The sequence below is a fragment of the Vespa mandarinia genome, chromosome 1 (assembly GCF_050613455.1).
Source record: "Vespa mandarinia isolate Hongniang chromosome 1, ASM5061345v1, whole genome shotgun sequence".
NCBI lineage: Eukaryota > Metazoa > Arthropoda > Insecta > Hymenoptera > Vespidae > Vespa > Vespa mandarinia.
Window position 1 is genome coordinate 17385001 of NC_140810.1, and position 12500 is coordinate 17397500.

The following is a 12500-nucleotide window of genomic DNA, read 5'->3' on the forward strand; positions in this document are numbered from 1 at the left end:
GTTCTAATGAATGGTTCGATCATTTACAATAATTTTATCGAAAGCGAAGTGAATGATATAAAAGTCGAACCTTTTATCTTTCTTCTTTCTTTTCTTTTTCCCTACCCCCCCCCTCTCTCTCTCTCTCTTTCAAAAATTTCAGCGAATTTTTATCATCCTGATAGATGGTACCAATCATTAAAAAAATTTTCGACGAGAATAAAGTGAATTATAACTAATGAATTATTGTGACAAGCTACAAATAGACTATAATTATTTTTCAAATATAATTATTTTTCAAAATTTTTAAACAGCTTCTATCGTTCCGTTAAACAAACACGCAAAAAAAAAATATATATATATATATGTATATATAATGTAGAGATATATTTTCGGATTAGAATAATTATACTATCGAAATATTGTAATCAATTCTCAAAACCTTTATCAGCTTTAATTATCTTGATCATTGCTACCACCGCTCAAAAAAAAAAAAAGAAAAAAAAAAAAGAAAAAAAAAAGAAAAAGAAAAAAAAAGATATAGTTTTTAAAATACGTTTCAAAATATACATTAAAATGTACATGATCATATTTCAAAATTTTAATCAATTTTTAATATCATTCAGATCTTTTCGATCGTTCTATAATAAGAAAAGAAAAATTCTTGTGTACAACGTAGGAAGAAAAGAACGAAAAAAAAAAAAAGAAATAAAATAGTTTCGTTTCCTTTAAGAAAATAAATCAAATTCGACGAAACAAAATGATTTTTTAAACGAATAACAAAAAATTTTGGATATTGCAATGAAAAATTAAGATAATAAGAAAAGAAAAATTCTTGTGTATAACGTAGGAAGAAAAGAACGAAAAAAAAAAAAATAAAATAGTTTCGTTTCCTTTAAGAAAATAAATCAAATTCGACGAAACAAAATGATTTTTTAAACGGATAACAAAAAATTTTTGATACTGCAATGAAAAATAAGAAAAGAAAAATTCTTGTGTACAACGAAGGAAGAAAAGAACGAAAAAAAAAAAAAAAAAAAGAAAAAAAGAAATAAAATAGTTTCGTTTCCTTTAAGAAAATAAATCAAATTCGACGAAACAAAACGATTTTTTAAACGAATAATAAAAAACGTTTGATATTGCAATGAAAAATTAGAATAATTATATAGAGTCAAGGATACAGGGCAAAATTCGTGATGGTCGTTATGCTCTGAAAGCAAATTGGTGTGTCTTTGACATCGAGCACGTCGTTTCGAACTCTCTTGTTTGAGAGAAAGAGAAAGAGATAGAGATAGAGATAGAGAGGGAGAGAACTTGTGCTGATATGAGAGGGGTGGCTGTCTAATTCAACCAAGAGGGGTCTCTATTGGCCCACCAATCGGATAGACAAGAAGGAATTAATTTACGCGATCGATGAAAGGAGGAAATAGAGAGAGAGAGAGAGAGAGAGAGAGAGAGAGAGAGAGAGAGAGAGAGAAAGAGAGAGCATAGCACATTGTGCTGAGAATTTGAACGGCAACCGAATTCGATTCCCAGCATCATTCGCAGGAGTACTGTGCAGTAATGACAAGAGTGGTTATCCTTTGAGTTAATTTCGTTTCATAGAGAAAGAGAGAAAGAGAGAGAGAGAGAGAGAAACGTTTTGACCTTGCTAAATATATTGACTCAATACGTATTTATTTTATATTATTCGATTTACCAAAATTGAATTTTCTTTTTACTCTGTCGTTCATCTCTTCTTCTTCTTCTTTTTCTTTTTCTTCTTCCTTTCTTTCTTTCTTTCTTTCTTTCTTTCTTTCTTTCTTTCTTTTTCTGTTTTTATATATTTATCATTAAGAAAATTGTATTTAATTATTATTTCATATTAAAGGACAAAAATTGATCATCATATTCTTTTTCTTATTTATTTATTTATTTATTTATTTATTTATTTATTTTTTTACTAATATATTAATTTATTATAAAGAAAATTATATTTATTTATTGTTTTATATTAACGAAAAAAATTTATTGTTTTATTTCTTTCTTATTTATTTATTTATTTATTTATTTATTTATATAAATTAAACAAAAAAAAAATAGAAAAGAAAACTATTTTGCAATTCTGATTTAATTATTAATTCTTCTTTTTTTTTTTTTTTTTTTTTAGAAGAAACCACGAATACGATATATCGATTATCGTTCCAATTCTGATCCGATTGTCTTCGATAATACGAGCTTTAATCTTTCAGGAGAATAGAAAATTTGTTTACAAACAACAATCATATTCGAATATCCTTAATTTCGTTGTTGATAATTAAGAAAGGAAATGTTTGAGAGAGAAAAAAAAAATAATGAATGAGAATCCTCTTTATCCCATATAATTCAATATAATATATGGGAATACGTGGCCCATAAGTTTTTCATCGTATTTCGTTCAAAGGAAGGATTTCGTAAAATCTACGAACTTTCCTTTCCTCGTACTTTACTCGATTATTCTCGAAATTTTATCTCATTAAAAGACGAGAGTTAAATCGAATAAAATAAGCTTACCCTGAAGATATCAAAATTAATATTATTTTTAAAAGAAAAATTCTGTTCGCAAGTTACTCACACAATTTTGCGTTATTTTTCTTTTTCTTTTATTTTTTTTTTCTTATCACCAATTTATTTCTTCACGTACCTGAAACAGACAAAAAAAAATATATATATATAAATAAGTATGTATATAAAAATACACTATATGAAATATTTAATTGGACAATAAGTAATAATACGATATTGCATTATTTTACTATATATTTATACAATATTTATATAATATTTATATAAAATTTTTATAATATTAATATAATAAATTTATTAATATTTAAATCTATAAACATTTTTCATTCAAAATTCTGACATTATTTATTAGCGAATCAAAGAGTATAATGCAATATAGCTGCATTTGAATATAAATTACTATAATAAATATTTCCAGTCTAATGAAATAGAAATTTCTTTTTACTATTACCATTACTATTATTATTATTATATGGAATTTTTCTTTTTTTTTTATCATTACGATTATACAAAATTATTTATTTCAAAACTGTTATCACTAATTATTCATCTGCATTATATCTGTGACAATTGAGTGATCCCTTTAAATACTTAAATACATTTTTGCTATGTCAAATAATTAATCGATTAATTCTGAATAAACATTCGCGTTAACCGGCGTTGATACGCTTCAAACATTTCCCTTTTCGGATATTTTTCTATCGAAGGAAGAAAAAAAAAAAAGAATAAAAAAAAAAGAGATACAGACACGTAGATACGAATTTCGAAATGTCGATAAAAAAAAAAAAAAAAACGTGACTTTCGATTATAAAATTATGTTATATATACGAAAGAAATATACCCATGGAATCGTTTGTGGGTATTAATAGAATGTAAACATATGGCAATATATATATATATATATATTTGTGTGCATGTATGTATGTGTGTGTGTGTTATTCTATATACGAGACAAGTATGAGAGTAAATGAACAGAATAGAGGAGAGAAAGAAAGAGAAAAAGAAAAAGAGAGAGGGAGAGAGAGAGAGAGAGAGAGAGAGTACGGATATATACATTTATGTAAAATGTATCTTATATAAAGGGAAGACAACGAAATAGGGGAATGTTTTTCCAATATCAAAATAAAAATAGAAAAAGAAGAAAATAAATAATCGCATTTTTATCATAAACGATAAGAATTCTTTCGAGAATTTTTAGAAAACAATTTATTTTTCTTTTATTTTCTCTTCTTTTTTTTTTTTATTTTTCTTTTTTTTTTCAATAAAAATAAAAAAAAAAAAAAAACTTGACTTTAATTATAATACTCCGTTCGGAGAGAAGACGAGGTAATCATTTATATTATGCGGTATAAAGGTTACATAAAGGTGAGACAATAAAACGAGGGAATAATTTTTCAATATCGAAATAAAAATAGAAAAGCAAAATGAGAAAATAAATAATCGCGTTAGAAACGATTTTATTTCGAGCATTCTTAAGGGGAAATTTTTAAGGTAATAATTTTTTTGTCAAATAAAAAGAAAAGAAAAAAAAGAAAACGAGAAAAAAAAAGAGAAAAAAAAGATAGACGAACAAAAAGCAAGACAGACGGGCAGACAGACAGACAGACAGAAAGACAGACAAACAGGCAGACAGACAGAGAAAATGTAAGAATTTCGTAGATATAGGAGGACAACAAAATAGTTGGATGATTTTCCAATGACAAAATAAAAATATAAAATACAAAAATAATAAATAAATTAATAAATAAATAAATAAATACATAAATAAATAAATAAATAAATAAATAAATACATAAATAAATACATAAATAAATAACTAAATAAGTAAATAAATAAATAAATAAATAAATAAATAAATACATAAATAAATAAATAAATATTTGCCGTTGGTATCGAGATCGAAAGATTTCGATACGTAAACTAATGGAGAAGCATTTTTTTGAGTGAGAGAGAGAAAGAGAGAGAGAGAGAGAGAGAGAGAGAAAACGAACAAACAAAAAAAAAAAGAAAAGAAAAGAAAAGAAAAGAGAAAAAAAATTTTCATTTTCCTTATAATTTGTCATTTGAAGTGTTCCTTTAACCTTTTCTATCTCCCTTCGAGTCCCTCCCTTCTCCTATCGCCGCCACCACCCACCATCTTTATCTTTCGATCGTATCTTCTGTCGTCATATATCACGACCGACGTAAAACGTTGTTTATTGGCAGGAAAAAAAACACAGCTATACAATGGTCCCCCTTATATATACATATATTTTCACATATATATATATATATATATATATATATATATATATATATATATATACATGGGTACATTTTATCGTGTAATAAAATGTTTAACAACGTCCATACACACTGATTTCTTTTCCCTACTCGATATTTCATAGAAGAGAGAAAAAGAGAGAAAGAGAGAGAGAGAGAGAGAGAAAGGATCTCGAAAAATATATCACGATATGAACTTAATAACCGGAGTTAAAAAAACATATGATATATATAATTGTCTGTGAGAAAAAAGTATATATATATATATATATATATATATATATATATATGTGCGTGTGTATAAATTGGTAGAAATAAAAAAAACATATACACGTATGTATATACGTACGTATGTAGATATACCATCATATACTATCTATATAAATAAAAATCTATATACGTTATGATATAAAGAAGTTAGTGATCATAAAACTAATATCGAATGGAAGGAGAAAAAATTCGTTTATCTTTTTTACGATAACTATAATGTTATTACTATGTAAGATTAAAACAAACAACGAATATAATTTCTATGGATTATTGACGAACAAATTTGTTAGAGTGCATAAAGAAAGAAAGGATGGAAGGAAGAAAGGGTAAAGGAAAAAAAAAACAAAAACAAAAAAAAACAAAAACAAAAAGAAAAACAAAAGGAAGAGGAAAAAAATATAAAGAACAGAAAAAGAATTCGCTTTGCGATCTGCGATCTTATAAAATCAATATTCTATCTGTTATAAAAGAGAGAATATGTTGAAGAGTGAGAGAGAGAGAGAGAGGGAGAGAGAGAGAGAGAGAGAGAGAGAGAGAGAGAAAGAGAAAGCGTTCAAACAGAAGAGAGAAAAGAGAAAGATCGATAACATCGACTTCGATTCGTAAATTTTTCCCTAAGCATAAAGAATTCTCTCGAGTTGGGCGACACGAAGAAGAAAAGGACGAAGAAGAAGAAGAAGAAGAAAAAACAAGAAGAAAATATCGAGGAGAAAAATTTACGAGCTTGCGAATGGAGGAACGTTTACGTCTAAGCGAAGATGTATGGACGTTGGAAAAGTAGCATCTATGTCCTATAGTATCGTCCGATCTACGATGAGTTAGAGAGACAGAGAGATAGACAGACAGACAAAGAAAGAAAGAGAGAGAGAGAGAGAGAGAGAGAGATCAAAAGATTAGTACTCTGTGTTAGGGGTTACTTTTCCAGGGCGCGGCTCATCAATGTACACCCTCGTTCATAAGTCACACAAAAACTTGACGCTACTTATCGTCCATTGTAACGAATAGATGTAAGGAAAAAGTTAAAAAAAAAAAAAAAAAAAAAAAAGAAAAATGAAAAAAGAATAGAAGAAGAAAAGAATGAAAAGCGTCGTTTCTTTTCTAGTTCGATGACCAAAAAAAAAAAAATGCGAATTATCAAATATTATCAAATTATTACAACAGTCGTTCCTCGAAGGAACGAAATAATACGAGAGAAAAAAAAAAGGGAAAGAAAGAAAAGGAAAGAAAAAAGAACGAAAGAAAGACGAAGAAGAGCACAAATCTTCGCACAGTATCTTTATGATTTACGAACAAAGCGTATGAAAGAAGAGAGAAAAGAATAGGAAAAAAGAAAAAAAGGAGAGAAAATAAGAAAGGGGAGAAAGAGAGAGAGGGAGGAGGAGTAAAAAAAAATAAATAAAAAAACAAAAAAAAGGAAGAAAGGAACAAAAAAAGAAAAAACGGAAAAAACAGAAAAAGGAGGAAAGAAGGTCAACAAAAAAAAAAATGTTGATTTTCGATTATAAAAAAATCGAATGATTTGTCGGTCCGAATAGTGTCGAATAATTGATATAATTTAAATGAAGAATGAAAAATATATAAAATTTCGCTATTCTCTTATGAATGAGGGTGTACATACACACACACACACACACACACACCTATATATATATATATTATATATATGATATATATATATATACACATACGTACACGTACTACAATATACGTACTTACACACGCATGTACGTACGTACATGAAATGTACACGTACGTTGCTCGATTGAACGAAGGGTAGAATGCATTTTCGTATAGATGGCCTAGGGTCGAGACGAGAGGATAAAGGTACTCGACAAAGCATGGGTTGCGTTCATGCTCTCTTTCGACCCTTGTATACACCCCTACCTCCCTTCCTCTCTCTCTCTCTCTCTCTCTCACACACTTTTTCTCTGCAATACCCTCATACCATCACCACCAATACTACTACCATCCCCATCGTCCTTGTCTGCCTATCTCTCTCTCTCTCTCTCTCTCTCTCTCTCTCTCTCTCTCTCTCTCTCTCTTTCTCTCTGTCTCTGTCTCTCTCTCTCGCATTATTTATTTCGCCATTCAAGCAGGAACCGTCGAAAGACTCGGATTTGTTATTCGCCGAGGGTTCAAACTACCACCCACCCCTCCTCTCCCTTCCTCCCTTCCTCTTCATCCTATCCCTGCCCTCCACCACCCCCCCCTGTAGTCTTCGCTTTTATACTAGAAACGCCGACAGGGTTGTTTCTCTGGCAAACAGAAACACGAGGAAGAGGAAGGAGGAAAGAGGGTGGTTGGGACAGGGGGATTTGGGAAAAGGGGAGGTTTAGATCGAGTACCGGATAATAAAGCAGTCCGGCCGAATCGAAATACCGTAGGAATATAAATTTTCTTTATACGTTAGCGAAATCACGAAATCGCATATCTCTAATGTCCATAGCGATCGTTACATTGTATATCTCCCTTTTTTCGCGATATTTTATTCTTCAGAGAAACGAAACTCGAACGACATTGACTTGGATTAATTATTGATCAATCGATATTTCCTATGAATCATTTTAAATGTGTCCATTTTAAATGTAAGTATTATAGAATATGTATTTATCTTCTTCTTCTTGTTCTTCTTTTTTCTTTCTTTCTTTTTTTTTTTCTTTCTTCCATAAATATCTTTCCTTGAAATATATTCATAACGAAATTCCGATAGACGAAATGATGTCTCAAAAATAATTATTATTTTATTTAATATAATTTATTTACTACTAACTGGATTATTGTAGATCGTTGTAATTTGAAAGAAGATAAAGGAAAAAGAGAGGAAAAAAAAAGAAAAGAAAAAATACGACCTTGATTAATAATACAATCAAATATTCATTTCGAGATGAGAGTATTATAATCAAGGATTGATCAAATACCAACGTAATATTTTATAAGCCGTTATCTATTCTTTTCTTTTCCGTTTTGTTCCGATAAAATAATATATTCGTCTCAATAAGTGAAATAATTAAGTAAGTACGTTTAAAAACAATAGTTAAATGTTATCTTGATTAAAATATTTTAATGGAAAAATAATTAAATGTCGATTATATATAATCTTCTGTAATCGAATTTTCATTGGTGCGTAAAAAACAAAAATACAAAAATACATTATCTTAATTAATAAAAAAATTTAAATATCTATATGCATTAATGATAATTCAATATTATTATTAAAAAATGATAAAATACTGTTATATATTTATATATATATATATATATATATATATATATATATATATATATATATATATAATTCATACAATCTAGTAATCATTCCTTTAAAATAAAAATATACAAATATATAAATACCAGATATAATAATAATAATAATAATAACAATACTAACGATAATATATCCCCTAACATATATTACAATATATATATATATATATATATATATATATATATATATATTATGTGCTAAATATGATTTAATATAAAATTAAATATTTGATAAAAAATGAAATAAAATTTTTAAACTAAATAATGTACGTAAAAATTTTTAAATTACCTAGATAAAAATTGTGATAAGAGGAGAATAAAGCTAAAACGTCTTGTTTACACGACGATTGCCGGGAGACTGATCCATAGAAACAACCGAGAGAAAGAAAGTCAGAGAGAGGGCAAGAGAGAAAGACAGAGACAAAGAGAGAGACAGAGAGAAAGAGAGAGAGAGAGAGAGAGAGAGAGAAAGAGAGAGAGAGAAAGGGAAATAAAATTTATAAACACGAGTCAAACACAAGAAAAACATATAGCGATTATCGTGTAACATATCGTAATATAATATTTTCATGTATATATATATATATATATATATATATATATATATATATATAAAAGTATGAAATGAATACGTTCGACGTTATAAATAAATATTTTTTAATATTGAAAACGTGGTATTATATTTCTTTTCTTTTTACTTTTTTCTCTTTTTTCTTTCTTTCTTTCTTTCTTTCTTTCTTTCTTTTTTTTTTTTTTCTTTCTTTCCTAAACCCCAAGGAATATACATCTACGTGTTTTCTCATAACATCCTACAAGAATTTCCATTATACGAAACGTACAGAAAATAAATAATTTCGTTTATTATTCCGTATTCGTAAATAGTTTCGATTAAACAACAGGAATCGTTAATAATAAATTTATGAATTAATTGTATCGATAAAAATAGAAAAAGAAAAGATAAAAAAAAAAAAATAAAGAAAGAACAAAAAAAAAAGAAAAAAAAAAAAAAGAAAAAAAAGGAAAATCACGTCTCGAACTAATTCGATATAATGAAAATTAATCGATCTAACAAACAAGTAAAATTTCATTTTCTCTTTTTTATTTTCCATTGACAACATTCAAGTCTACGTCAAGTATACGTAAAAAAAAAAAAAAAAAAAAAAAAAAAAATAGAAACGAAGAAATAACAACTTAAATCAATGTCTCATTACATTGAGATTCACATAAACAATATAATAATACATTGTGAAATAATTATAAATTTTATTTACGAATATATAGATCAACTTATATAATTATCAGTTTTATATTAATATCCTTTGTATCGATAATCTCGTCCTTAAATAATTTCTAAAGGGCCGTTGTTATAAAAGCTAACAAAAATTGTCAACCGATGGACGTGTAATGTTAGTACGTAGGTCGAAATGTAGGTGTGACGATTAACGCGAAGTATTTAGAGAGACAACGAACCCTCGTCACCTTTGCTAACACTTCCTAGTAGGGTTTACGATCTCCTTCGGTCTAACACAGTAGACCCTTTTCTCGATACATAGCCTAAGGTAAATTGTTTCCAACAATAGAAAATACCCGGGATCGCCATTATTCAATATACACTTTATACATTGTATGAATTTAAAAGAAGACCCAACTTTTTTTTTTACATATATCAATCGCTATATTATACTTAAATCGCTTATTAAAAGTTTTACGTTAATTAATCCAAGATGATAATGTAAATTATTAAGAAGAAAAGAAAGAAGAAAAAAAAAATAATAATAATAATAAAAGAAAAAAAATTGTTTATATATATATATATATATATATATATATATATATATGTAAAAATTCAAGAAAATTAGGAAAATCATAAAAAAAAAATAATAATAAAAAATATATATCTTTATATGTTTGTATATTTTAAACGAGGTAAATCCTATAATACTAAAACCAAAAATTGCACTCCTTTAAATCCAAGAAGATAATAGAAATCATAAAAAAAAAATGTATTTATATATATATATAAACGTGAATATGTATATATATATAAACGTGAAGCAAATGAAAAAAAATAAGCGCTTTCGTACTAAAAAAATACGCTCCAAAAATATAAACTCAAGAAAATCGTAATGAAAAATTGTGAAAAAAGAAAAGAAATTCAAAAAAAATTCAAAAAAAATTCTCTCTCCACGAATGCTTACTAATTGCTAATTGAGGATATAAAACTGCTGTCTTACTGAAAACACATTAAAAGTGTAAACCTTAAAATCCAAGAGAATCATGAAAATCATGAAAGAGAAAAATTATTAATAAAAAAAAAAAAAAAAAAAAAAAGAAAAAGAAGAAAAAGAAAAAAAAGAAAAAGAAATGTTTAAAGGATATTTATCGTAAAGGTAGCATCTTGAAGAAAATAAAAAAAAAAAAAAAAATAAATTAAAATAAAATAAAAAAAAGAAAGAAGAAAGAAAAAGGAAAAAGAAAAAACATCTGTTCCTACGAATGCTTACTAATTGCTAATTCGAGAAGAAAACGAAATCTGTACTTTTAATAAGATCTCTCTCCATCTCTCTCTCTCTCTCTCTCTCTCTCTCTCTCTCACTATACCAAACGAAACATCCTCTTACGAAGAGAGACATGAGTACGAGTAAAAGGTAAACGACGAAGTCGAACGATTACGAAAATGAACGAGAAGGCGAGGGGAAAACTAAGAGGGGGTGAGAAGAAGTGGGGTGCGAAGTGGAATGAGGGGCGGGGGAAAGGGAGGAGGCCTCGGATAGAAAGGGGAAGGTTTATACCGTCGATCGTTTTAGCATGAAACCCGTGCGTCACAGCAACGTGACGGCTGTCGAGCACATTAATTTTCCCCCGCCAATTAATCGTGCCTCGTTAATGCATGCGTGTACGTGTTTGCGGATCGTACTGTGCTAATCGTCCTGAATGTCAAACTAAGCGGCAAGAAATGATTTCTCTGGCCAATCTGTTGTTACGCGTTAACGTTATTCCAATCGATTTAAATACTCCATTAAGTATAACTCTTGCGAGAGAGAGAGAGAGAGAAAAAAAACGTTCTTTGCTTCTTCTTCTTCTTTTTTCTTTTTTTTTTTTCTTTTTTCTTTTTTTCGCTTTTTCTTCATCCGACTTTTGTTCTGCCTTTGTTTTTTCTTTTGTTGTTTTTCTCTTTTATTTTCTTTTTTTTTTTTTTTTTTTTTTCCATCAACCACGCGTTGTCATGATTTTTTGCGAAGAGAGAAAACAAATGGAAGAATAAGATGAAAAGAGAAAAGAAATGAAAGAGAAAAGAAACGAAAAAAGAAATTCTGAAAGAATAAGAAGATACGATGACAATGATCCAATCAGAGTCTTTCACGTTTGAGAATAATTTTATTTGATATTTCCTTATTTTTAGAAAACATCTAATGATATTGATCTTCGTTTCAATGAATAAGATTGTGAGGAGGTGTGTGTGTGTGTGTTTTTTTTTTTTATATAAATATAAAACAGATGATATATCCAGGATAATTATTCGACTTCAAAAAATATTATATATATATACATGTTTTTTTTTTTCACAAAAAACATTTTTAGATATATGTAAATTCTAAACAAAAAAGAAAAGAATGAGAAAAAAAAAAAGAATTTGAGAGAGAAGTTGATGTATCTTACTTAAAAATGAAATTATTCAATTTCGAAAAGTATAGATATAAATAGTAATAATAATAAATAATGAGTAACGAAAATTATTTTATATTATTTAAATACATACACACACAAACACACAAACAGACACTTATAAGAGAAGTTTCTACCAATGATAAATAATCTTTTACCTCGTCTTTAACTTCGGTCGAATTTAACGAATGAAAAATTACGAAATTTATAACGTTGGCAACGACGAAATATTTCAATTTGTGTTAACTTGTGTAAACTTAGAAAATTGCCTTATTTCTCAACTACAAAAAAGCAATAAAGGTGAAAAAAAAAGAAATAAAAAAAAATAAAAAATAAAAAGAAACGATAAAGTAAAGGAACGATCATTCACGAAAATCCATCTCCTGTTTTTTTTAATATTACTTAAACCGAGCCGCACGAGGTAAGGAAAAAAAAAAGAAAAAAAGAAAAAAGAAAAGAAAAAGAGGAAATGAAAAAGAAATGAAGAAGGAAAAAGAAACGAGAGAAAAGAAAAG

General features: G+C 27.5%; 1 protein-coding gene across 8 annotated transcripts in view; it reads right to left on the minus strand.

Annotated features, from left to right (window-relative positions):
• rho-5 (rhomboid-5) overlaps positions 1–12500 on the minus strand; it is a 243629-nt gene that overhangs the window by 180181 nt on the left and 50948 nt on the right. Inside the window, exon 2 of one of the 8 annotated variants that reach the window (XM_085659017.1) lies at positions 2573–2641. The exons of the other annotated variants lie outside the window; for them this stretch is intronic. The gene's annotated coding sequence lies outside the window, so the exon portion shown is untranslated. The remainder of the gene's footprint in view (positions 1–2572; positions 2642–12500) is intronic. 8 annotated transcript variants of the gene reach the window in all.